This window comes from Topomyia yanbarensis, chromosome 3 (assembly GCF_030247195.1).
Source record: "Topomyia yanbarensis strain Yona2022 chromosome 3, ASM3024719v1, whole genome shotgun sequence".
Classification (NCBI taxonomy): Eukaryota; Metazoa; Arthropoda; class Insecta; order Diptera; family Culicidae; genus Topomyia; species Topomyia yanbarensis.
In genome coordinates, this window is record NC_080672.1 from 34,101,709 (window position 1) to 34,128,714 (window position 27,006).

General features: G+C 38.5%; 1 protein-coding gene across 4 annotated transcripts in view; it reads right to left on the reverse strand.

Annotated features, from left to right (window-relative positions):
* LOC131688989 (nephrin) overlaps window positions 1–27,006 on the reverse strand; it is an 837,157-nt gene that overhangs the window by 80,437 nt on the left and 729,714 nt on the right. The gene's annotated exons all lie outside the window — the stretch shown is intronic.

Below are 27,006 nucleotides of genomic sequence, written 5' to 3' on the forward strand. Positions count from 1 at the left end.
ATTTGTTATAATTTCAACACAAAAGACATTTGAAATCGATTCTACAAAGGGTAAAGATGTTGATTCATGTGTATCTTTCATGAAATTCAACTCGACAGCGGAATAATGAGCGAAATAAGTTTGTTTACAAAAATCTCATTAGCCCTTTTGAAGAATTGATATTGAATTATGCATTTCACAATATTTTCAGAGAGCCAATCTAACTTCGATGTCGTTCGATAGAAGAAGTGAAATAAAGATCCCTTCCTCGTTACCACATTCTAGATTTCCAATTAAGCACTGCTCTTCCTAAATCCTGTGAGTGACAGCTAGCAAATCAATTCGGCTTTTGTTATTTCAGCTGGCTGTACATCATCTGGTCGATAATAATAATTGATAGTCTCCAAACAGAGACTTGCTCGGGCCAGGAGGCGAATCTAAAAGTGGGGAACAAACAGTTTACTTTGTCCGACCGGCGGTAGCAGAATTTTCTGTCTACTGGGAAATTCAATATAGTTGCTAGTTTGTCGTGATATAATTGAATTTTGCCAGACCACCTGCTCCATCAGCCCAGCTGAGTGCGTGCAGGTCCGATAAAAGTTGGGTCAGTGGTTGATCGGAGCAGAAGTTAGTTGGACATTCAATCGAATATATCTGCACGAACAAACAACGTCATTGAACGAGGCAGTCGTGGCCAAAATTGGTATTTACTCTTTGACCATCAGTAACCAAGAATGTCAATTCAATTCAGCTTATCTGTACCGGAAACGGGTTCGTCTTTAGTAACTAGTTGTACCCATCCATCGAAAATATTTTTTTGTATTTGTAGGATGGTAGCACACTCTGATTACACTTGAAACCGAAGTTCTGCTTGCCTCTTGATATGTCAATCAACATACTTAGCATAAAATTAATTATAATTAATAATCCGGTAATCGATCTTTTTACCCCTTCACGATGAAATTAATTTAACGCAAAAAATTAACTTGTTAACATTACTTCTTTATCAAGGCAACATGCCGGTAGCTTGTTAGACATCCTTTCCCCAATCAGTAAAAAGAGCAGTTAGAACGATGAAAGTTTTGTTAGATATGTTGTAGGTCCGACATCAAAAAGACTTCGAATAGCAACAAAACAACATCCAAAGAGCACTATTCTTTGCCTGGATAAATGAAGTGCTCCCATTTTCTGGATCCTATTTCGGCAACCGGTAACCAGGTTTCTGTCCAAATATTTTCCCAGAAAGTATCCCTACCCGGTACACCCGATGTGATGGTTGTTTTTCTTTCGATCCCAGATATCATCCGTTCTAAGTAAGAGCAATATTCCGACTCAGACAGCAAAAAAAAAACATACCAGTCGATCCCAGAAGGAACTGCGTGTAATTTAATTATGACAGGTAGGTTAGGTAGATTCTTCGGGTGACATTTTTAGCCAAACACGTACGCACGCACGCCTCGTCGTGCCTGGTGATGTGGAGATTCTGTCGAAATATAATATAGGAGAAGGAAAACAAGCTGTCAATCAAAAATCTGATATGACCGAAGAAAGAAAAACAAAGTCACGTCGTCGTAGTGTGTGGAAGTAGTTTCATTTCTGGCTTGTACGTTTGCTGTAATGTCGGCAGACAGTTGACTGAGTTGTCACCAGGAGCGGATCCAGAAAAAATTTCGGAAAGGGCCTGAAATTTTGGTTTTAAAATGAACATTGTACATTTCTCAATACCGTATAATAACCGTAATTTAATGAATAAAAGTTTTGTTAGTAAAATTTACTTTGGGATGATTTTGAGTTTGAAACTAATATAAACTTGAAACTAATTTAAAATTTCTCAACAAACAAAAAAATTTTGGGCGGTACGGAACCTCCCCCTGGATCCGCCACTGGTTGTCACTAAAATTCTAATGAGATACATGAGAAGAAAAAGTTTCTAATTCCGTGTATATTTGTAGTCAGTTTGAAGCCACGATATGAATCAATTGCAGTTATATTAAATGATTTGGATTGTCTGAAAAGCTCTAGCAAATTTGCGAATCATTACTATATTTTCGAAAACAAGCTAAAAATATCTTTCTAATCCAATGACATATTTAAGCTGAGCGATGTGAGATTCAAATCATGACACAATGCGTATGTGTCTTCGATGATTCTGTCTTTAATATTTCAGAATGCCATATGTTTTGGTAAAATGTCTGCAAAAGATTATTTAGAATGTCTGTGAAAGCTTTTAGATGGTATAAATTAGAACATTGTAGATGGAAAAAAAATCGAATGAATGGTTCATGTTCGAATGTAGTCTCTAGTGCATTTTTGCCAAACACTACCACTATTTCAAAATTCTCACCATGTCTGTATCCAGTAGCATATAAGCAAGAGACTATCCAAAGTCTGTAGAAATACAGACATGTCTGAAAATCTGGCATCGCTGTTAATGAAAGATGGTTCAGGCCACAGTCTATAGAGAACAGTTGCGCAAAGAGTGAAGTCAAAAAAGCCTACCTATCGAGCACAATTGGAATCCATCTCTGATATCTCGGCAGCAAAGTTGGATTCTATTGTGCCTTGCAGGATAATCGCTCGATATGCGATTATATGAAAGCTCAATTGAGATAGGCGCGTGACATTTTCTGTTTTTTCTACTTACACAACATTTCATTTGTATTTGGACTTCCGAAGTTCACGATTCATCATGGACCGATAGCTTTCGATCGGATTGAGTACAGGACAGTTTGATAGGTTCATGTCTTTCGGTACAAAATCCATAGAATTAGCAACAACACTCCAGTCTGGTTTTGGAGTAGTATCATGAAACCAAGTCGAGTCAAACCCCGTTCTAGGAGACACACAGTTTTGTAAAGCTCACCGTTTATGGTGCCTTTGTTCACGAATGGTTCACTACGTTTCCCACAAGCGCATACGGCTTGCCTAATCAGGAGTTTCGAAGCGAATTTTGACAGCTTCTTAAGTTCGGATCGGGCATCCACTGATCTTTGTCTGTGAAACTTGTACCGCCTCGTAAACTGCGCAAAATCTGCGTATAGCTTCTGGGCGCGCGTTTTGATGATAATTTGCTGGCGCTCGTCCCGATTTGGGATGTTCGAAACCCTGTACGTACAGTCTACTTTCTACTTCTGCCGCAGTCAGACGTACAATCGAGCCAAGTGAACAACAGGCCTCTCGATCTAGTGTGCATTGTCTCGAGAACAAAGGAAATATTGGATTATTCTTGTCATCATGAGTAAAGTTGACGAAAAAGCTCTACTCCGACCCAACGCTGCGGTCGTTGACTTTAAATTTTGTCTAAAACGACCGAGTTTTAGTGAAGTGGAATACCTTCTGAAGGTAAAAATGCAACTTAGGCTTGCGGAAGTCTTGTACCTTCAGTACCATCATCTTCGCAATGTAGTGTTAATATCATTCAACACATTAGCACAAGCCGAGCGTTTCGTTTTGAAGAACAATTTAAAACACGTGGTTGAAAGTGACAACGTTGGAATTAAGATTCCCGTATACATTGAGAATGATTATATAGATGTAAGGTTATATGACCTATCACCTCGTACCCCTCCTGAGCCAATTGCAAAATGCATGTCGCAATACGGAGAAGTAGAATCCGTTACACCTGATACTTGGAGAAACTTCTTCCCGGGTACACCTAACGGCGTTTTTGTAGTGAGGATGCGGGTTGAAAGGCCTATACCCTCCTATTTGGCAATAAAACTCAATACTCATGGAACTACAATTATGCAAACTACACTATGCACCCATGAGGGGCAAACTCCTACGTGCAAGTATTGTAATCAGACAGCTCATCATGGACAACCTTGCGTGGAAGATGCAGAGGAAAATGCATCTCAACCGATTGCCAACTCATCTACGGCAAACCAACCTAAAACAGAGTTTTCAATACCAATGCCTGAACCACAAACGGTGGCCAAATTTGTAGCAGCTGTTCAGAGCATAATGACAACCGCAAAAGAATCATCCAGCACCCCAAAAGCAACTGTAAGCAACATCGGCAACGAATGCAGTAACAATGACGACGGATTTACACTGATCAACAATAAGTGCAAGAAGCAAGGGAGAACATCTGATCCCGGACACCAAGCCAGCTTCGACCGGGACGTGAAAAACAAGAGAGAATTAAATGACCCCCCTGACGCTGTTTGCCAACAGACCTCGCGAAAGAAGGTCTCCGCTCGCAATAAAAAGTTGCGCGCACGAGATCCAATTAATTAAGTCTTGTTTGTATTTTTTATTTTTACATATATTGTAAACGTATAAAAGATCCACGGCTCCGTTAAGCTACCGCTATGAGCCGTGTCAAATAAACGAATTTAAAAAAAAAAAAAAAAAAAACCCTGTACGTTTTCAATCCGGATCCTTTTTTGACCCTCTGGACGAAAGTTTTCGGAACCTCAAGTTTTTTGGCCAGTACACGCGTTGAAATGTTTCCGCTTCAAATTGATAATCATTAGTTTCTCGCTTGTTCTGCGCTGTTTTCGGTTTTCGTCCAGCTGCAGGCTTGTGGTCCACTGTCATCGGTCCCTAGCACCTTTGGAGGACGTTCGAACCGGTCGAATGATGATTATTTATCAGTTATACCAAAGACACTATGCGAGAAGCCAGAATCATTCATGTGAGTGCACAAAACCCTCTCGAGAGCGGTTTGCTCACTGACAACTGCACAACTGAGCGAATGTAAATAATGCACGCCAAAAAGAAACTAGGCGACATTTGGTTTATTTAGGTCTAGTATGAAAAAAAGTTATGCAAATTGAAAGTGTCGCAATAATTATTGACAGGTTAGATGTATTCTACAACAAAACGTATTCAATCTACGTTCTTGCACCGGAAGGTACACCGAGAATCGCATTTTCTACGTTTAATGTTTTACGTTGCTGAAAACGTGAATTCCATATCAACATTTGAATAGGGCTAATAAGATTTGTAAACAAACATTTGTTTTGCTGATTTCTCTTAATTTGTTATAATTTCAACACAAAAGACATTTGAAATCGATTCTACAAAGGGTAAAGATGTTGATTCATGTGTATCTTTCATGAAATTCAACTCGACAGCGGAATAATGAGCGAAATAAGTTTGTTTACAAAAATCTCATTAGCCCTTTTGAAGAATTGATATTGAATTATGCATTTCACAATATTTTCAGAGAGCCAATCTAACTTCGATGTCGTTCGATAGAAGAAGTGAAATAAAGATCCCTTCCTCGTTACCACATTCTAGATTTCCAATTAAGCACTGCTCTTCCTAAATCCTGTGAGTGACAGCTAGCAAATCAATTCGGCTTTTGTTATTTCAGCTGGCTGTACATCATCTGGTCGATAATAATAATTGATAGTCTCCAAACAGAGACTTGCTCGGGCCAGGAGGCGAATCTAAAAGTGGGGAACAAACAGTTTACTTTGTCCGACCGGCGGTAGCAGAATTTTCTGTCTACTGGGAAATTCAATATAGTTGCTAGTTTGTCGTGATATAATTGAATTTTGCCAGACCACCTGCTCCATCAGCCCAGCTGAGTGCGTGCAGGACCGATAAAAGTTGGGTCAGTGGTTGATCGGAGCAGAAGTTAGTTGGACATTCAATCGAATATATCTGCACGAACAAACAACGTCATTGAACGAGGCAGTCGTGGCCAAAATTGGTATTTACTCTTTGACCATCAGTAACCAAGAATGTCAATTCAATTCAGCTTATCTGTACCGGAAACGGGTTCGTCTTTAGTAACTAGTTGTACCCATCCATCGAAAATATTTTTTTGTATTTGTAGGATGGTAGCACACTCTGATTACACTTGAAACCGAAGTTCTGCTTGCCTCTTGATATGTCAATCAACATACTTAGCATAAAATTAATTATAATTAATAATCCGGTAATCGATCTTTTTACCCCTTCACGATGAAATTAATTTAACGCAAAAAATTAACTTGTTAACATTACTTCTTTATCAAGGCAACATGCCGGTAGCTTGTTAGACATCCTTTCCCCAATCAGTAAAAAGAGCAGTTAGAACGATGAAAGTTTTGTTAGATATGTTGTAGGTCCGACATCAAAAAGACTTCGAATAGCAACAAAACAACATCCAAAGAGCACTATTCTTTGCCTGGATAAATGAAGTGCTCCCATTTTCTGGATCCTATTTCGGCAACCGGTAACCAGGTTTCTGTCCAAATATTTTCCCAGAAAGTATCCCTACCCGGTACACCCGATGTGATGGTTGTTTTTCTTTCGATCCCAGATATCATCCGTTCTAAGTAAGAGCAATATTCCGACTCAGACAGCAAAAAAAAAACATACCAGTCGATCCCAGAAGGAACTGCGTGTAATTTAATTATGACAGGTAGGTTAGGTAGATTCTTCGGGTGACATTTTTAGCCAAACACGTACGCACGCACGCCTCGTCGTGCCTGGTGATGTGGAGATTCTGTCGAAATATAATATAGGAGAAGGAAAACAAGCTGTCAATCAAAAATCTGATATGACCGAAGAAAGAAAAACAAAGTCACGTCGTCGTAGTGTGTGGAAGTAGTTTCATTTCTGGCTTGTACGTTTGCTGTAATGTCGGCAGACAGTTGACTGAGTTGTCACCAGGAGCGGATCCAGAAAAAATTTCGGAAAGGGCCTGAAATTTTGGTTTTAAAATGAACATTGTACATTTCTCAATACCGTATAATAACCGTAATTTAATGAATAAAAGTTTTGTTAGTAAAATTTACTTTGGGATGATTTTGAGTTTGAAACTAATATAAACTTGAAACTAATTTAAAATTTCTCAACAAACAAAAAAATTTTGGGCGGTACGGAACCTCCCCCTGGATCCGCCACTGGTTGTCACTAAAATTCTAATGAGATACATGAGAAGAAAAAGTTTCTAATTCCGTGTATATTTGTAGTCAGTTTGAAGCCACGATATGAATCAATTGCAGTTATATTAAATGATTTGGATTGTCTGAAAAGCTCTAGCAAATTTGCGAATCATTACTATATTTTCGAAAACAAGCTAAAAATATCTTTCTAATCCAATGACATATTTAAGCTGAGCGATGTGAGATTCAAATCATGACACAATGCGTATGTGTCTTCGATGATTCTGTCTTTAATATTTCAGAATGCCATATGTTTTGGTAAAATGTCTGCAAAAGATTATTTAGAATGTCTGTGAAAGCTTTTAGATGGTATAAATTAGAACATTGTAGATGGAAAAAAAATCGAATGAATGGTTCATGTTCGAATGTAGTCTCTAGTGCATTTTTGCCAAACACTACCACTATTTCAAAATTCTCACCATGTCTGTATCCAGTAGCATATAAGCAAGAGACTATCCAAAGTCTGTAGAAATACAGACATGTCTGAAAATCTGGCATCGCTGTTAATGAAAGATGGTTCAGGCCACAGTCTATAGAGAACAGTTGCGCAAAGAGTGAAGTCAAAAAAGCCTACCTATCGAGCACAATTGGAATCCATCTCTGATATCTCGGCAGCAAAGTTGGATTCTATTGTGCCTTGCAGGATAATCGCTCGATATGCGATTATATGAAAGCTCAATTGAGATAGGCGCGTGACAGCCGCCTATATAAATTTATAGGCAGCTTTTTCCTTGAAGCTTTCGAAAAGCACACAGCTGGCAGAAAAATAAAGCTCCACTGAAATCTGCTTGCGGAGCAACTGCGGCTATATTTGATGCGCCTTTCAGACGCCCGCAATGTGAGATTTTATTATAAGCGCGACAATAATTTTGCTCAATAGGTAGACTTTTTTCGGCTTCACTTTCTGCACGCTCTTTGCGTACCTTTATACTAGGGCCTTTAGTTCAGGCTACAGACACTTTATGCACAGACTAGCGAAGTGTCAAAAATGCAGCCAAACGAGCATGAGGGTATTAGGCAATCCATGAGACGTTTTTGATCAGCTGATTATTTATTGTTTACTTATTCTGACGTTACTCCGAGGGGTGCGACGCCCAACAATATCGTTGATTCGATCCAACATCAAACGAATCGGACTAACGAAAGATGTTTGTCGGACGAGTTTTTCTGTTCGCAGGAGTAGACCTGTTGACAGACCCCACCGCTGAATTGTCAAACAAACGTCTAATGGATTGCCTAATTGTAAGGAGAAGTAAAGAGGGAAACCCATGCATGCCCTCTCAGAACGGTTGGTTTCAAAATCGTCCAATAAAGGACGTTCGTTGAACTTTAAGACAAGACGTGACAATCGGCTTCTTATTTTTCCTTCAACATTCTTCTTTTCGCCCATTTTCACCCAGCCGAAATCTTCCGAACAGTGTTGCTATTTTTATAAATGAAAATGGATGCTTGTTAATTTATTTTATGCCTGTAATATTTTGTATCTTGAATCCATTATATTATAAAGAGTGCCGTTTTTCCATGTTATGGGTGTTTAGTAAGGTTTGATGAAGCCATTTTCTGACAAATTTTAGACTATGATTTGGTTGCTGTCTTATTTTTGTTAAAGTTAATCAACCACATACACAGCAAATGGGTGATAGATACTTGTTCTACTTTGCCGCACAATTGCTGTTCAATTTAATCATTTTTACTCTTTTAACGATAATAGTTCTAATTGTCAAAAGTAATAACAATATTTTCCTATAAATATAGAAACACTGCCAAACATCATTTCGCTATCCCTGCAGTAACATTGAGTACGGTGCAAAAAGTCAGAATCAACCAATCATGAGCTGGAACATTATGACGAAAAATTGGAACCAAACGAAAGATTTTGTAACAATTTTTTGGGCTTTTCAGTGGGTGGGATGGGATCATCCGTGATGCCAGTAAATATTCATGGTTGCTAGTGTTACTGTTTTTATCTCTACAAGTCTGTATATAAAGTGTCTGTAGTTCAGGGTAGAAAAACTCTAGTAAGAGAACTGCGGAGCATTTTTGGCAACGTATGCCCCGGCATTGTATGGCAACACGTCCAATGTTATAAGGATAGAAAATGTTCGATTGGATACGTTTTTTGACAGCTAAATGCGAATCCAATCGATCCAAAATGGAGTCTCTGCAGTTCTCTTTCTAGAGTTTTTCTAGTTCAGGGGTGGCATTGGCCAAAACAATATGTTACGTCTAGACAAACACGTGGAAAGGACAGAAGTCCACATGAGAGTCTCTCTTTGTTTGCTTTCTGTTCCATAAAAAACTCGGCCGCTTTTACGTTTGCTCCTTAACTCTTAGCATAATATGCTAGAAGACACAGATTCTTTCGATATTTATTGAAACAATATTGGAAAGTTTTGTGACGACGCGATAATAATCGAAAGAGACGCTTATGCCCTTTTCACATGTTTATCTGGACTTTTCCTAGCATTTGTTTTACCGGAATTAAACTCGCTACGTGCTTTGTTTACTGTTGCTCATCAAATATTATCCAGTAAAATTTCAAATAGCTGAACAACAACAGTAGATAAAGAGCGAAGCAAGTATTATTCAGATCGAACTATGGCTCGGCTTTGCTTTGGTCATCTCCAGAGGGAAAACAACTTGACAGCTCCTATACAAATCGTTGAAACCACTTTATTTGGGTCTGTGGGTCTAAAATGGCGGATCAATTTTTATTCAAGAACAATTTCTAAAAAAAACGTAAATTTGTTCGCGTTAAAAAATTTCTTGTTCAATTTTTTTTACTTTCGATAATTCATTTTTGAAGACTTTTTGGGCGTTTGGTGTTGTTTTGTTATAAAAATACATCTTTATTCCGATGCTTTATTTTTAAATGATTCATGATTTTTTGGAATCATCAGCATACAAACAAGCGGCGCTTGTACTAGTAAGTGAGCACCTTTATTTAGTCTTAAGATATTAGGTAGTTATATTTGTATTGCAATGTAAAAAAAACACACAATAATACTGGACTGTTTTGCTCCCTCTCCGATAAAAAATGAATTGTCATCACTTCTGAATTTCGTGGAAACCTTTGAACCGTACATGTCGCAGCACCTATCAGTTAGATGCTATACTGTCAGAAATAAACAGTCGAAGTCAATCCTGCCTTTGTTAAATGCGAAGTGAAAAATGATATCAACAAAACTAAATGTATTTAAAGATTAACGACAAACTTTCGAGAATTGGGTCATTAAATGAGAAAAAAAAAAAGTCGTTTTTTATTACTTACATGGATAAAGCTAATTTTCGTGATTGCAACAATGTTTTTTTCCAACTCAGGAAACGTGAAAATAATATTAAAATTTAAAATAAAGAAATATGTTGACAGTCTGGATTTGACACTATAGGAAGGATTTGACATATCGAATTTCAGGACAAATGATGCCCTGTTAGAAAAAATTAGGGCATGTTTTCTCGGTTTTCCCGGAGGGTTACTTTTATTTGACATAAACACCATCCATTGCATATAGTTTTTTTCATTTTGTTCATTTAGGGTGTTGTCCTGATAGGCCAGATGTAAACAACCGCAGTTTTCCTATGTATGGTTGCCAAGTTTACATAAGATTTATTTTAAAAAACAAAAAAAATCGTTTTTACGCATCACAACGAAGTTTTTTTGAAATAATGTTATATTATGTATATTGAACCTAAAATTTATCGAATGGAACGGAAATCTATATATAGCTTAATGACCCAATTGTCATATGCGAATGATATTTCAAGGGCAATGGGAGAGGAAAAAGTTCACACTAGAAGCGCACTCAAATCAAATCATGCATTTTATATTTTACATTCGGCACAATTTGTAATCCTTAACTTGTTTGTATTTATCTTAAATTATTACGCTGTTTTGAAATGATCATCTTGATTGTCTCTTCCGAATGTAAATAAAGAAAACAAGTCCGTAAAATAAATTTACAGTATCGCAATTAGTGGACGGCGTTCTATGGTGGCGACATCATTCGAAACACGGTGGTTTCAAGCAACTTAGCCTAAACGTCAAGTTGCGGGAGGGTCCCAGTTAAACTCATTCCGGAACCGGTTCGGATTTCTGAATGGAGTCATTATGGATTCCAAATCAAATGCAACAACCGATTCCGACTCAGAATCGGTTGTTGCATTTGATTTGGAATCCATACTGAATCTATTCAGGATTCCGAATCAAATTCCGAATGGTTTGACCGGGGTTGGTCATCTCGGAACGAAAAGTTTTTTGTATACAAGCTTGTATAAAAAGTCATTTTGATTTGGTTGCATAAATGCATGATGTTGTCTTACATTCAAAAAAAAATCAAGTTACGTGAAAAATCTCACAGATTGATTTCTAATGGTTTAAGTGGCTACGATGAATATTACGTGAACAATATATTAGATTAATTAGTTCAGCACGAACGATCTATGTGATTTATGCAAACGTTGAATAAGTTACGTGAATTTCAGGTGCGAAAAAATTTATTTATAATATTGCGGACAATTCCAATCGTAAGAGCGTAAGCATTTTTGGTTGTCTCTAATAGTCAGTTATTAACTAAAATTTAAACAATTACAGTTCTTCAAGATTATAAACAGGCGAAGCTGACCTACTTCAGTACTGCTGTTACATGATAGAGGAATTCCACGAAGATCCGTCCGAAAATATTTAAAATCGTGACCGACCATCTTATATTCCGATGAAACTTTACAGATTTCACAGGCATCGAAGACTAAACATTTTCCACAGTCAATAAGAATATTTTAATACCAGCGCAAAATTTTAAAAGAGCGTAGACGTTTCTACGTGCATTCATTTCATTTTTTTTATTCGATTGTTGTATAAAGCTATCTGAGAACGAGTTACAGGGAATGAACACTTCTTCACAAAAGATATACACTGAAAAAAATCTGATTTTTTTCACAAAACCAAAAAATTATGTTAAAAATTTAAATTGCAAAAAACCCATATTTTTTAATTTTTTAGATTTTGTTAACAAAAACCTAAAGAGAAAAGAAACAACTGGTCGGTATTAGGTCAGACCGGACTAAGCGACAAAATATTGATTTCGAGAAAAACGAGTTTAAAGTTTGAATCGCAGCATCCTTTACAGTATGATTGGAAATTAATTTTTGCCATGCCATTTTTTGTCGAATATAGCTGACGATATTCTTTATCCAGTGCTATTATCTCAGTTTGTGATTTACTTATCGGTGAAAAAGTTTTTCCAACAATAATTCAAGTCATGTTTTAAAATTTCATACAATTTTTTTACAGAATGTAATTCCAAGTATCATTCAAAATCAAAATGCATTTAACAAATGTTTTCCAAAATGGGATAGATTTCGAGATAATTGGAATTTTGCACCATCGAAAACAATTAATTCGTATAATTAAGCTCTTTTTAAAAGTTATTCGCATTTCCGCATCATAAAATGTCAATAGTCTAATGTTTATCGTTTTTAAAGACGAAATAGAAACTTTTTCAGTGTATTTGGATCATGGAGAAGCTTTCAATAGAGAAGTTTTCCTAACAACAACTTTTGGCATATTTTTATAATTCATACAAATATACAAAAATCAAAAATACAATTTCAAATCAAAATGCTTACAACAAAAACTTTCAGAAATGTAATAGTTCTCGAGATATTTTCTTTTAACAACACAATTATTTTGTTTTATTACAACCTTTTCATAAGTTATTCGCGTTTCTCCATCAACAAGAACAGGTTTTTCAAAAGACCCCCTTAATATTTCCCGAAACTTTTTTTTGACATCAAGGTGACATTGTAAAGCTTTTAAAAAGGGCATAATTACACGAATTAATTGTTTTTGTTGGAGAAAAATTCCAAATTCCTCGAAAAATATCGCATTTTGGAAGATTTTTGTTGAATGCATTTTGATTTTGAATGATACTTAGAATTAGATTCTGTAATAAAATTAAAGTTTTGTATGTCAATTAGCATAAAATTTAAAAACATGTATAAAGTTGTTAGAAAAACTTTTTACTGATAAGTTCTCCATCGTGCAATCACATTCAAAATGTTTCTTTTCTCATTCGATTTTTGTTGACAAAACATAAAAAAAATAAAAAAAATAAATTTTTAATATAAATTTTTGTTTTGTGAAAAATGACACATTTTTTCAGTGCATATTTTTTTCGTATAGTAGTATTTATTCCATGTAACTAACTCGTTCTCAGATAGTTTTGCTATAAAAATTGATTAATCGACCAAAAAGTTTTGGGAATTAATGCACGTAAAACGGCCCTTTTGAAAAATTGCTCTTGTAACAAAATATTGTAAAAAAAATCATGGAGATTCATAAACCGAACACAACTGCAAAGTTTCGTTCGAATCGACGATGGTCATATTTTGAGGTCGGCCTGTTTCTCATGGAATCCCTTTATAGTACACTGTATTTTGTAGAAATGGTATGTCCATCATCTAGCAATTCTACAAGAATAGATTTTGCTGGTCTAATCCTTCAATCTATTACTCCATAAATCTGCTTGAAGCGCTAGAGAAAAATGTTCCATGAGTAAAATACCGAAAGTTAAACTTATTTATTTACTATAAATAAACATTGGAAGAGATGTTTTTATAAGGCCCTCAGCATTGTTTATTGTTATTTCTCGAGTTAATGAATCTATACTAGAAGTTATTAAGGGTAAGTATGCATAAAAATTCATGGAAAATTTCGATTCAATCCAAGTTTTTCGATAACATTATTATATTCATTCGCACAGTGATTCTCAGAGCGTGCAGACTTTTTTTATTTTCATTCCGCGGACTGTAGCACAATAAAACAAAGCGAGCTGAGCTAACCCATTTTCAAGGTTATTTTGGGTTTTTTCGGCTTCTACGGAGTATAGGTTTTTTTTCTTCTTAAGTGTGCGTGCGTGATATTCGACCAGCAAAACAGTGGCAGTGTTACCATCTAGTGAGCCGTTTGGATACCGTTGTAATCAAAAGACAAGTACCGCTATTATATTACATTCCCCTTTATCGGTTCTCCTACTAACGTGCAATTGGGCAATAGGCCCGTGCAAAAATGACAATGGTTCGCCTCAAGGATGTCGAAACAAAATGGACTCCTCAGCTCAGGATATACCCATGTCACCGGGCTCTTGGTGGTCTTCTTTCGGACCAAAGACAAATAGTGTTCGAAATTATTACAGATTTCTTGAGCTCTGACGGAACGTACTCGGTCGTCAGAAATATCGAAAATTCGCCCTGATTAGCTTCGGGTGATGGTAAACAGTTTAAATCAGGCAAATAGCTACGAACCCTTTAAGGAGAAGTCAGAGGCGACGCGTGGTTTCGCCGTCGACCTGTTCAATATATTACAAAGGCCCACAAAACGTCACAGTCATCTTTAATTTGACTCCATGAGACGTTTTTAGATCAGCTGATTATTTCTTGTTTATCTCTTCTGACGTTACTCGGGTTGACGGGATTCTCTGTTCGAAAGAGCTGAGTAGAACAAATTTGTTGCCAAAGCCCACCGGTAAATTGTCAAACAAACGTTTTGTAGAATGCTTAAAAGAATGAAAAATATATAACATACCCGAGAAGCGAGCAATTTAAAAGATATCTGAACTAAAATTTAAGAAAAACAATCATGTATAAAAGTATCAACGAATAGAGTTAAAATGAAGCTCTTTTTGAACGGCTGAAAATGCTTATATTGTGCCAGGGCCTACTTTGATACGTTTGAATATTGAATATGATCAATTTTCACTCAATGAATTCGAATATTTATAAATCATGGCATCATATGACTTAACTTGAAATGTAGAATCTTATGTTCTACACACCAAGAAATAATCGTCTGTGTATAAGAATGACTGAAATATTCGTCATCCGGCTTAAAGTAATCCCTCAATTCTTTCAAATGGGATAGAAATTTGAATGTGCCTCATGCAATTCGTTGAATCAAGAAAACAATATTTTTCTCGTAAAATATCGTTGGCATGAGACATCCAACATCAACCCGTTCATTATTACAATAGAACGCGAAATCATTCGAACAACTCTTGATTTGGATTTATGTCCATTTTTCACTCTCAGTAGACAAGTTTTCAACATGTAAATGCAAAGAGCAAACAATTTCTTTGAAGTAAAAGTAGACGGTTTATTATTATCGTTGAACCAACGAAATACATACACGCCTAAAACCAATATGCCCCAAGTGCACCAACATTTGTTTAAGCTACCAAAGAAAACATGCGTTCGACCGACTGTTATGAACGTACGGCGACACGCGCTTAAACATTATAAGCCACTCTCGTTTGCACACAACTCTAACGCCCATATGGACATCGCACCAATGAACGCTGGTTCAATATTTGACTTTAACCGGTGCAAAATGAAATAGAAAAAGCCGTCGCACATGGCACTCACGCTACTATTCCAGCTGTCGCTCATGCAGCTGCTTTATCCAGTCTAGAGCATGCGGTGAGACTACGAGATGCGTGCATGTTTGAGGTTGAACCGATCATGGGAAGACAGATTTTTTTCTAAATTTACCTGCTTGATATGATAGGTTGATTTATCGTTCGGATCAAATTGTCGAACTTCAAGATTATTACTTTCATTTAAATTAATTTACGTGTTGCTGTTGTTTTATTTTAACCTTCCGGCAGTCGCGCTAGTGCACTGAGTTCACGCTGCTCTGAAAATCTAGCGAAATCGTCTTAGAGCAGCTGCGGCTGCTCGTTCAGTGACCCATTTGCGCGACTTCCGGAGGGTTAACAAAAAATGGGTTTCGGGTCGTCAGATTTCGCTTACCTGTTCGATGAACAGGTTGAACGTACCGACGCGTCGCCTCTGGGAGAAGTACAGAGTGTATGTAGCAACTAATCGGGTTGAAGTCAGTGGGGTCGTCTCCGATTCGAGTTTGATTTGCGCTGTGCTTCAGCCAGTGAAGATACCTTTGCATTTAGCATTAGTCGCAAATTACCAGTATTAAGTGTTTGTATGTAGAAAGGGAGAGCTGACCCAAATAAGTTGATATGGTATAACTTGTATAGCTTGATCGTGAACACAAGCTCGTGCGACCACCACCACTCCGGTATTGAGTGGGAGCACCTAAAATTGCGCATATAATTAAGGGGAGGTTCTCATTGAAATGATAAAAAAGTAAGCAGAATTTGGAATTTATTTAGGGGCCAATGAAAAAACATAGAATGAAAGAGTAGGTGGTTGTAATTTTAACAATATTTAAAATTGAACATTTCAACGGTTCGAGATAGAGCTTGACCGTCTTGAATGAAGTTGTAGAGCAACACATTTTAGACAAATTTGCTGAAGACGTGCAAGCGCTAGCTTTTACACTTTCCATTGCACGAGAAATCCAAATGTAAGCTTTAGGGTGTTCCTTAAAAAACAAATTTATTTCAATAACTTTTGTAGTTTTTATTTTACACTAAAGTACCCTATCGACAACTTGAGGATTATTTTAGGGCGCATAATTCACTTTAAAACAACAATTACTAAACTTTTATATGGAAAATAAAACTTTTTCAAATAGCATTATCTTCGATTAGGGCACTTAACTCTAAATACCGTTGCTGTCATATGAAATATTATGCTTTGTGGTACGGATAACGAAAAAATGGGAAATGCAATATTTTTTTATATCTTGCAATATGTGTTCAAAAAATAGTTTGTTTTTAGAGAAAAGTATAACAAGTATAGTATTTGTAGTAGAATATTTCTAATGAGCGAAGCTAGAGGTTTGGTATACTGAGACAAATTATTATCCTTTAAAATATCTGAAAGTATTCCTAAAGTGATCTTAATGAAAAATCAAAACTGCAAAAGTCATATAAAGAAAACCAGTTTTAAGAAATACTCTAATGTTTTTATTGAAAACTTTTAAATGAAAAGAACACTACATTGAGTTCTAGTGTCTTCGACAAAGTTTTTTTGAAAGGTTGTTTTCATCAATTTTCTAGAAGACAGCGAAACTCTATCTCGAGCAATTAAAAAGTTTATTTTCCGTTTTAAAAAATTGAACCACCCTACCCACTATTTCAAATAATAGAAAAGTATTTTAATGTTCAATATTTTATCATGAAAACAAAACTATATTTTTATATTGTCCACCGTGAAAGTAATTTAAACATATTATAAAGGGTCAATTCATGAAAAATCAAATTTTTAATATAACTTTTACAGTTTTCAAATTTTTAATATAACTTTTACAGTTTTCAAATTTTTCCAACCTATCCTTCATGTGTTTTTCAGAGTTTTTGAAGACTAACATTTTCTTCTGACATATTAAAATTCTTACTTCTATTATGCAAAAGATATAAGAGACCATTCATAAATTACGAAACGCTTTTAGGGGGGAGGGGGTGTTAACTAGATCGTTACGTAACATGTTTTCATCGAAGAAAAATTTTTTTTCTTGGAATTTGTTACGTAACAAGTGAGGGGAGATGGAAAAATTTGTGACAATTTGTTACATAGGGGGAGGGGGAGTCAATTTTGGGCAATTTTTGCGTTACGTAATTTATGAATGGTCTCTAAGTACTTGTAATATCAAAATTGGATTTTTTGAAATCAATTTTATGGAACTTTAAAAAATATAGCAATCGCCATTTTTTTTGTTTAATTATGACTCTAATCATGACCTTATTTGTAGTTGAAAAAGAAATATTTTTTGTTTGCTTCAATGAGTGATATTTTTATCGCAAAGAACCCAAATTTTGACGAAAAAATGCTCATAATTTTTCAACGAAACTAGTTAGATATGTGGTGCCATGAAACAAATTATTCGCCTTAAAACAATCGTAAAGTTGTTTGAAGACTACTTCAGTTTTAAATCAATGCCGCAAAAATTATTTGAATATAACAGTTTTTCTAAGAAGTGTTTCACGAGACACTCTAACCTTCGATTTAAATTTGTTGCAAAATGGAAAGTATACCAGATAGCGCTTACATGTCTTCAGCAAACTTTTCCAAAATTTGTTGTTCTACAATTTCGCTGAAAGTCGTTTGGCTCACAAACCACGAAAACTTCGGCGAAGACTTAATAAGGCTAAGTAAAATCTCAAAATCCTGCGTAATTTGCATTCTGGACCACTGTGCAGTGTACAGTGTAACGCGCAGCATTCTGAGAATGTGCATAATGCCTTGAAAAGGTTTCTACGTGAGATGCGAGTCCAGAGCCGAGAGTGTTCCATGGCGGCCAGGGCGCTGCTTCGAACAATGTCCTGTAGAAACGTTTTTGATGTACGGATCGAAAAACCAGTTTAACACAATCTAGTAGACACCTGTACCTTCAAATGCAAAGAATTAAAAAATCAAATTTTTGAAAATTTTAATTGAGAACCTCCCCGTAATAGATTATAATGTCTGATAGTTCCAAACCATCTTTTAAAGTACAGTTTCTAACAATTCCAAGTTGATTATTGATTAATAACGATGCCGACGAGAGTCGAGCGTTGATTGCAACAGGAAGGAATGTTAGTCCGACACTTGTTATTGCTAGAGGCCGTATATTTAGGGTGACCATACGTCCTGGTTTCCCAGGACATGTCCTGGTTTTGAACTGAATTTCCTAGTGTTCTGGGATGTCGAAGAAATAGCTTGAATTGTCCTGGTTTTTCTCCTCTAAGTCTAAATATTTCATTCGTTTTCGAGCTCTCCATCGAGACAGAGGTTGTTTTTTCTAGTCCGTAGTGATGTGTGAGGCGATAAAGAATAGTTTTAATCCGCATTCAAGGTTATTTTGCCAGTTCGGTTCGGTCCTCAGTCTTTTGTTCGCGTGTGAGGATTAAACAATAGCCAGCTGTATAAGCTGGATCGGTTCGTCGTTGGACACCAGTTTAAAGCTAAGTGGTTTTTGTCTTTTGTAACACATTTATTGCTTTCTTCCGTCTGCGCGGGCGCTGACCCCGTGCGTTGACGTTTTCTATGGTTCCCTCTCCGGATGGTCAAATGGAAGTTGAATCGGGTTCAACTTCTAAGGCTCCCCCCCGGCCCAAATGCTATCCAGAACTCTCAACTGGTCCATTTGTGGTCTTCTTCGGCCCAAGACTAAATCACTGAATCTACTTCAGATTTCTAGAGACCTGACGGAACGGTTCTCGGCTGTGACCGAAATTTCAAAGGTCCGCTCGGACAAGATAAGGGTGTTGCTAGCCAACTCAAAGCAGGCAAACGATATTGCTTGCTGTGAGCACTTTACGCGGGATTATAACGTGTATATTCCGGCTGTAAGAGTACAATCCGAAGGCGTCGTAACCGATGAGAGTTTGACGTGCGAGGATCTGCTGAAGTACGGGGTTGGCCGATTCAGAGACCGCTTACTTCAGCCAGTTAAAATACTTGAGTGCAAACGTTTGCACTCAGTAGTAGTTGCGGGGGATGGTTCAAAAACGTACCCCCAATCAAACTCTTATCGGGCGACCTTCGCTGGTACCGCTTTGCCAAATTTCGTCCTCTTGCACAAGGTTCGTCTGCCTGTGCGTCTGTTTGTGCCGCGGGTCATGAATTGCACAAAGTGTAAACAACTGGGTCACACAGCCACCCATTGTAGCAACAAGGCCCGCTGTGGAAAATGCGGGGAGAATCATCTAGATGATTCGTGCAGTAGGCAAGCCGAAAAGTGTCCTTACTGTGCGGAGAGTCTGCATGATATCTCGGCATGTCCCGCGTACAAACTACGCGGGGATAAACTGAAACGTTCCCTTGCGGGGCGATCCAAACATTCTTTCGCAGAAATGTTAAAGAATGCTACGCCACCATCCTCAGCAAACATCTATACTCACTTGCCTCCTGACGAGGGCGAGGCTGGTAACCCACAAGAGGGAACATCTACTAGGGTGCCTAGAATTTATAGGAAGAGGAGGAACACTTCCTCTCGTAAAGTTCCTTGTAAAGGCCAGAAGGTGTCCCTTGAGGGGGCTCCGAAAGTCACATCTATTGGAAGTGTTGCAACCAAACCGAAGCAATTAGCTCCTGGTCTCGGAGGATTAAGCTCAGAGAAGGAGTTCCCAGCACTTCCAGGAACATCAAAAATCCCAAGTGTTCCTTTGTTTCAGTTCGAGAGTAATCACAGCACTGGAATTATAAAACTCTCGGACATAGTGGACTGGATAATAAAAACTTTGAATATTACTGATCCTATTAAAAGTCTTATGTTAGCTTTTCTCCCTACAGTAAAAACATTTTTGAAGCAGTTGACTGTTAAATGGCCCCTCCTTTCAGCGATTGTATCCTTCGATGGCTAACTCATCGAACGAGGTCACGGATTTGATCACTGTTCTACAGTGGAATTGCAGAAGTATCATCCCGAAAATCGATTCCTTCAAAATTTTAATAAATAATTTGAGTTGCGATGCATTTGCATTATGTGAAACTTGGTTAACTTCCAACATAGAACTCAACTTCCACGACTTTAATATTATTCGCCTGGATCGAGACACCCCCTATGGAGGAGTGCTTTTGGGGATCAAAAAGTGCTATTCCTTCTACAGAATTAACCTTCCCTCGATAACAGGTATTGAAGTTGTCGCTTGTCAAGTAACAACCAAAGGCAAAAGCCTTTGCATAGCTTCCATATATATTCCCCCCAACACCGCGGTTGGGCACCGACGGCTACAAGACATCTTAGAATCCCTGCCAGCACCGCGACTAGTTTTAGGAGACTTTAACTCTCACGGTACAGCATGGGGTTGCCTCTATGATGATAACCGGTCTTCCTTAATTCAGGATCTTTGCGATAACTTCAATTTGACAATTTTAAACACGGGTGAAATGACACGGATTCCTGCTCCTCCAGCGCGCCCGAGCGCCTTAGACTTGTCCCTTTGCTCAACATCGCTGCGGTTAAATTGCACGTGGAAGGTAATTCCTGATCCCCACGGCAGCGACCATCTGCCGATTGTAGTCTCAATCAATAACGGTTCAAGGCCATTGAAATCAATCAATATTTCGTATGACCTCACACGAAATATCGATTGGAAGAGCTATGCTGCCGCGATATCCGACAACATCGAATCTACCCAAGAACTTCCTCCGGAGGAAGAGTACAGCTTTTTGGCTGGCTTGATTCTCGACAGCGCGAATCAAGCTCAGACTAGGCCAGTACCCGGCGCGAACATACAAAAACGTTCTCCCAATCCCTGGTGGGATAAAGAGTGCTCAGACGTGTACGCAGAGAAGGCCGCCGCGTTTAAGACCTTCCGGAACGACGGGTTACCCGCCAGTTTTCGACAGTACGCGACGTTAGACAAGCAAATGAAGAGTTTGATGAAAGCCATTATTGGCGCCGGTTCGTCGACGGATTAACGAGAGAAACATCGATGAGCACTCTTTGGGGAACAGCCCGACGTATGCGAAATCGAAACAGTACTAATGAGAGCGTGGAATATTCAAACCGTTGGATATTCGATTTCGCCAAGAAGGTTTGTCCGGATTCCGCCCCGGCACAGAAGATTTACCGCGCCGCGTCTCCTCACGATAGCGCGAACGAAACACCTTTTTCGATGGTGGAGTTCTCACTTGCTCTCTTGTCGTGTAACAATAAAGCTCCGGGGCCAGACAGAATCAAATTCAACTTGTTGAAGAATCTGCCTGACTCTGCCAAGAGACGCTTGTTGAACTTATTTAATAAGTTTCTCGAGGCTAACATTGTCCCACTCGATTGGAGACAAGTGAAGGTCATCTCCATCCAAAAACCAGGAAAACCAGCCTCCGACCACAATTCGTACCGTCCGATCGCAATGCTATCCTGTATCCGGAAGTTGTTCGAGAAAATGATCCTATCCCGCCTCGACAATTGGGTCGAAGCAAATGGCTTACTGTCAGATACACAATTTGGCTTTCGCAAAGGCAAAGGGACGAACGATTGTCTTGCGTTGCTCTCAACTGAAATTCAAATGACCTATGCTAGCAAAGAGCAGATGGCATCAGTGTTCCTAGATATTAAGGGGGCTTTTGATTCAGTTTCAATCAACATTCTTTCAGAGAAGCTGCACCAGCATGGTCTTTCAGCGACTTTAAACAACTTTTTACTAAACTTGTTGTCGGAAAAGCACATGCATTTTTCGCATGGTGACTTATCGACATCACGATTTAGCTACATGGGCCTTCCCCAGGGCTCATGTCTAAGCCCCCTTTTATACAATTTCTATGTCAACGACATTGATGAATGTCTTGACAATTCCTGCACGTTAAGGCAACTTGCAGACGATGGCGTGGTGTCTGTTACGGGACCCAAAGCTGTCGATCTACAAGGACCATTACAGAATACCCTGGACAATTTGTCTGCTTGGGCTATTAAGCTGGGTATCGAATTCTCCACGGAGAAAACTGAGCTAGTTGTATTTTCAAGGAAGCGTGAACCAGCACAACTACAGCTTCTATTAATGGGTCAAACTATAGCTCAGGTCTTCACAGTAAAATATCTAGGGGTCTGGTTCGACTCGAAAGGTACTTGGGGATGCCATATTCGGTATCTGAAACAGAAATGCCAACAAAGGATCAACTTTCTTCGTACAATGACCGGAACGTGGTGGAGTGCCCACCCAGGAGACCTAATTAGGTTGTATCAAACAACGATACTGTCGGTACTGGAATACGGATGCTTCTGCTTTCGATCCGCCGCGAACATACATTTCATCAAACTCGAAAGAATTCAGTATCGTTGTTTGCGTATCGCCTTAGGGTGCATGCAGTCGACCCATACGATGAGTCTCGAAGTGCTGTCGGGCGTTCTCCCGTTGAAAAATCGATTTTGGGAACTCTCATATCGATTGCTCATTCGATGCGATATCTTGAACCCGGTCGTGATTGAAAATTTCGAAAGGCTTGTTGAGCTCAATTCTCAGACCCGTTTCATGTCCCTGTACTTTGACTACATGGCGCAGAATATTAACCCTTCTTCTTACAATCCCAACCGTGTGCATTTCATAAATACTTCTGAATCTACTGTTTTCTTCGACACATCCATGAAAGACGAGATTAGTGGAATTCCGGACCACATACGCCCACAAGTGGTTCCAAACATTTTTTATAATAAATTTCGAGAAGTCGACTGTTCTAAGATGTTTTATACTGACGGATCAAACCTCGAAGGATCCACTGGCTTCGGTATTTTCAATCAAAAGTTCACCGCCTCCTACAAACTCAGTGACCCTGCTTCAGTTTACGCCGCAGAACTAGCTGCCATTCAGTATACCCTTGGAGTCATTGAAACATTACCCGCAGACCATTACTTCATCGTTTCGGATAGCCTCAGTTCCATTGACGCTATTCGCTCGATGAAACAAGGCAAGCACTCCTCGTATTTTTTGGGGAAAATACGGGAGCTACTGAGTGCTTTATCTGACAACTCTTTCCAGATTACCTTGGTATGGGTCCCTACTCATTGCTCCATTCCGGGCAATGAGAAGGCAGACTCCTTAGCTAAGGTGGGTGCCTTAGAAGGAGACGTTTACGAAAGACCAATTTGCTTCAGCGAATTTTTCAGTATTACTCATCAGAGAACCCTCGAAAGTTGGCAAACTTCGTGGAGCAGTGGAGAGCTGGGAAGGTGGCTACATTCGATAATCCCTAAGGTATCGACGAAAACTTGGTTCAAGGGGATGGATGTGGGTCGTGACTTCATTCGTGTGATGTCGCGACTCATGGCAAACCATTACACGCTGGATGCACATCTCCGGCGTATTGGGCTCGTGGATAGTGGTATCTGCGCTTGTGGCGACGGCTATCACGACATCGAGCACATTGTCTGGGCGTGCACCGAGTACAGTTCCGCTAGGTCTCGGCTAATGGATACCCTGCGGGCCCGAGGAAGACCAACCAACGTCCCGGTTCGAGATGTGCTGGCAAGCCGCGATGTTCTCTATATGTCCCTTATATACACCTTTGTGAAAACCATCAATATACAAGTCTAACTGCCCCTTGTTATCTCCTTATCATTCTCAGAACGCTCTTCCACCTGTATCAAACCATCTGTATCGAATGAGCCAACAAACACGGGACCTACGGCACGAACATAACACGCTTAACTCGAAATGTAGCCGATCCACATCTGAGCCGTACTACGAAATCGTCTGGAAAAACCCCTGCCATCTTGAGGAAGACCACCCGGCGTCCCAGTACATGATTCCCCTGATGAAGGCCACCCGAGTTTGTAATCCATCCGTTGATCTCACGATGCCTGAAACTGAAATAATTTTCTCTCCCTGCCATCTTTGTCTACCCTCCCTCCCCTGACTCTTATACCCAGAAGTAACACCCCTACCCCCCCCCCCCCCCCCCCCAATATCATCACGAAGCATTTAGCTCTTCTTGTCTCTTCTAGTTTTAACTATTATATTATATAATCTCGTTGAAATTGCCCAACTCTACTACCCACAAAAATAACTATAATTACGAATCTTTACAAAATTCAATCATGCCCTCTAGTTATGCCTAGTTTTAAGTTAGTCGTAAAAATTTGTCCCCCTTAATTAAACATTATTTGCTCCAATAATCTCACTGATAAAAATGTCAAACCATATTGCCACAAAAACTAAATGACCCCCCTAATCTTACGAAAACAATATTATCCCCTTGTGTAGATATATAAGATAGCTATAAAATCGCATTAGTTTCATTTTAAAAAAATCAATATGTAGTCCCCTAGTTTTAAGCAATTTAAAATGTAAAACAAAGCAAAATTGGCACCTTTAAGCTAACGCAACGTGCCTCATCAAATAAACGATTTGAATAAAAAAAAAAAGTCTAAATATTTTTTTTCATTGAGTCTTCGCTTTATTCACTATATTCCAGGTCACAGTTGCGGCCGACCGTAACCACAACTGCAATGCAGACTCCAAGCTAAACTAACTGTCCAGCAGAGTACGAGAAACAAAACCACAAATGCTCTAGTCTACCAATATACCAATCGATGTCTCTTCTTGCCGGCAGATTTCAAAATATTGCTGTCGGAATTCTACTATAATTCTGCTGCACTGGTCCACCTTTATATCATTTTGTTTGGTGACGAAATCTTTCGAACATCTCTTGCCTGTTAATTTTTTTCATATTGCTGAAAACCTGCCAACATGTTTCAAGCTCATAAAAAGGAAATAAACAGTACATCAATTACGTTCTTTACAGACACAGTTAACCTCACTTTTCTTGACAGTTCGCTTGTACTGTTTACATGGACTTAGAAAAATTTGTGGATGACTAGATTCGCTCGAAGCAAATCGTAAAGAATTTTTCTAAGTCCATGTAAACAGTACAAGCGAACTGTCAAAAATGAACACTTAGTTCATTTGTGACGTCACCCCGAAGTATTCAATAACTATCATGGAATAACTTCATTGAACGCTGTCTCGAGCTGGTGATAATAGAACCACTTCAGCGAAGGTGCGTATCTAACATCATGTTTGACAGGGACGCACTCAAACTAATATTATTTACACTAAAATATTTACCGCTTTCGATAGAGTGAACCACGATCGCTAAAATGGCGAAATTTAGAGTCAATGGTCATTTTTGCAGTTGTTTCTATCCTAGCCCACAGATCGAGCGGTTATGGTTGTCATTGGAGATTACCAAACACCTACATTTACCTTTATGTCAGGAAGCAACTTGGTGCCGTTGATGTTTCTATTTTACTTTAATAACGCGTATTTAGTGCTGAAGACTCGTTGTCTGTCATTCGCAAACCATTTTTAAAATATTTCAGTTGAAGATTGCAGATTTTTCCTACAATAGCTTTAAATCATGGCTTATTGTGGTGCAGCAAAACCCGCGTTTGTGTTAATCTGAAGAAGCATTCGGTGTTCAAATTGTCACGAAAAATATTCTAACAGACCCCAGGCACGTTCGAGCGAGAGGTAATGGGAGAGGGACTCTCCTTTCGACTGCCCTGTGTTTTTCTGATATGGTCACCCTACGTATATTCTACTGCGTAATCCACAACTGTGACGGGAAGAGAGAGATGGCTTTTATTAAAAGTTTGAATAAAATCTAATGAAGGTTGGTAAATATTTGTAGTATTTGAAACAGTTGCAGTCAATTAATTTATCTTTATGAGTAGGGGAACCCGGGGCTATTCGGACCTACTTAAGCAAATCGCCCTTTTAGGTGGATAGACGTGAAAAAAGTTACCGGTCAAAAGTCCTAATTGTTAGTTTGAAACCTCAGCTTTGGCACATTTTGGTGCCATAAAAGGTTCATTTTCACCACTTAACGACAGCGATAGGCGATGATTTGCAAACCTCTACGTTTTTCCATCCTTTTACAATGTAGGGGTAATTCGGACCTCCCTACGGGGCAATTCAGACCGTTATTTTTCTTTACTTTTTTTTTACAATGGAATAATGTTTACCTATGAATTAGTTACAAGAGACACTCCTTAAGAAGCAAAAAAAAAAAAAATTGCTTTACAAAAACTTAAGGCTCAAGTTACCTCAAGGCTTGGTAGTGTGCGTAAGAAAAATTGTGTTCAGCTTTGCCACCAGATTATCCATTTAAACCTTTTCAAAACTCTAAAAGAAGAATATCAGTCGATTTATTAGATCATCACGATTCAATTCATGCAAAATACCTGCTGGAAAAACCATCGGCTTAGCTGGATGGTGCTTTTGAAAAAGTGGCTGTGATTTTTTATCACACTACCACACCGAGCTGGGGTACGCAACACAACTGCGCAATGAAAAAACCACAGCCACTTTTTCAAAAGCACCATTTAGCTAAGCCGATGGTTTTTCCAGCAGGTATTTTGCATGAATTGAATCGTGATGATCTAATAAATCGACTGATATTCTTCTTTTAGAGTTTTAAAAAGGTTTAAATGAATAATCCGGTGGCAAAGCTGAACACAAATTTTTCTACGCACACTACCAAGCGTTCAATTCTAACACATGCTTAAAAAAGGTAACTTGAACCTTAATCTGGTATGTCACAGCTGTCGATTGGCTGTCTATGTATTTTCTTTGCTGTGGCGTGTGCAATGCTGTGGGCAGCCGCAAGGCGCTGAACGGTGGTTGGCGGAATAGGGGGTCCGAATAGCCCCGTACGCTCATATCGCACAAAAGTGATGAGCGTCTCGAAAATATCTCTGTTTTCACCCAAACAAAAATCATTCCATAAAATAGGAGCCTCAAGC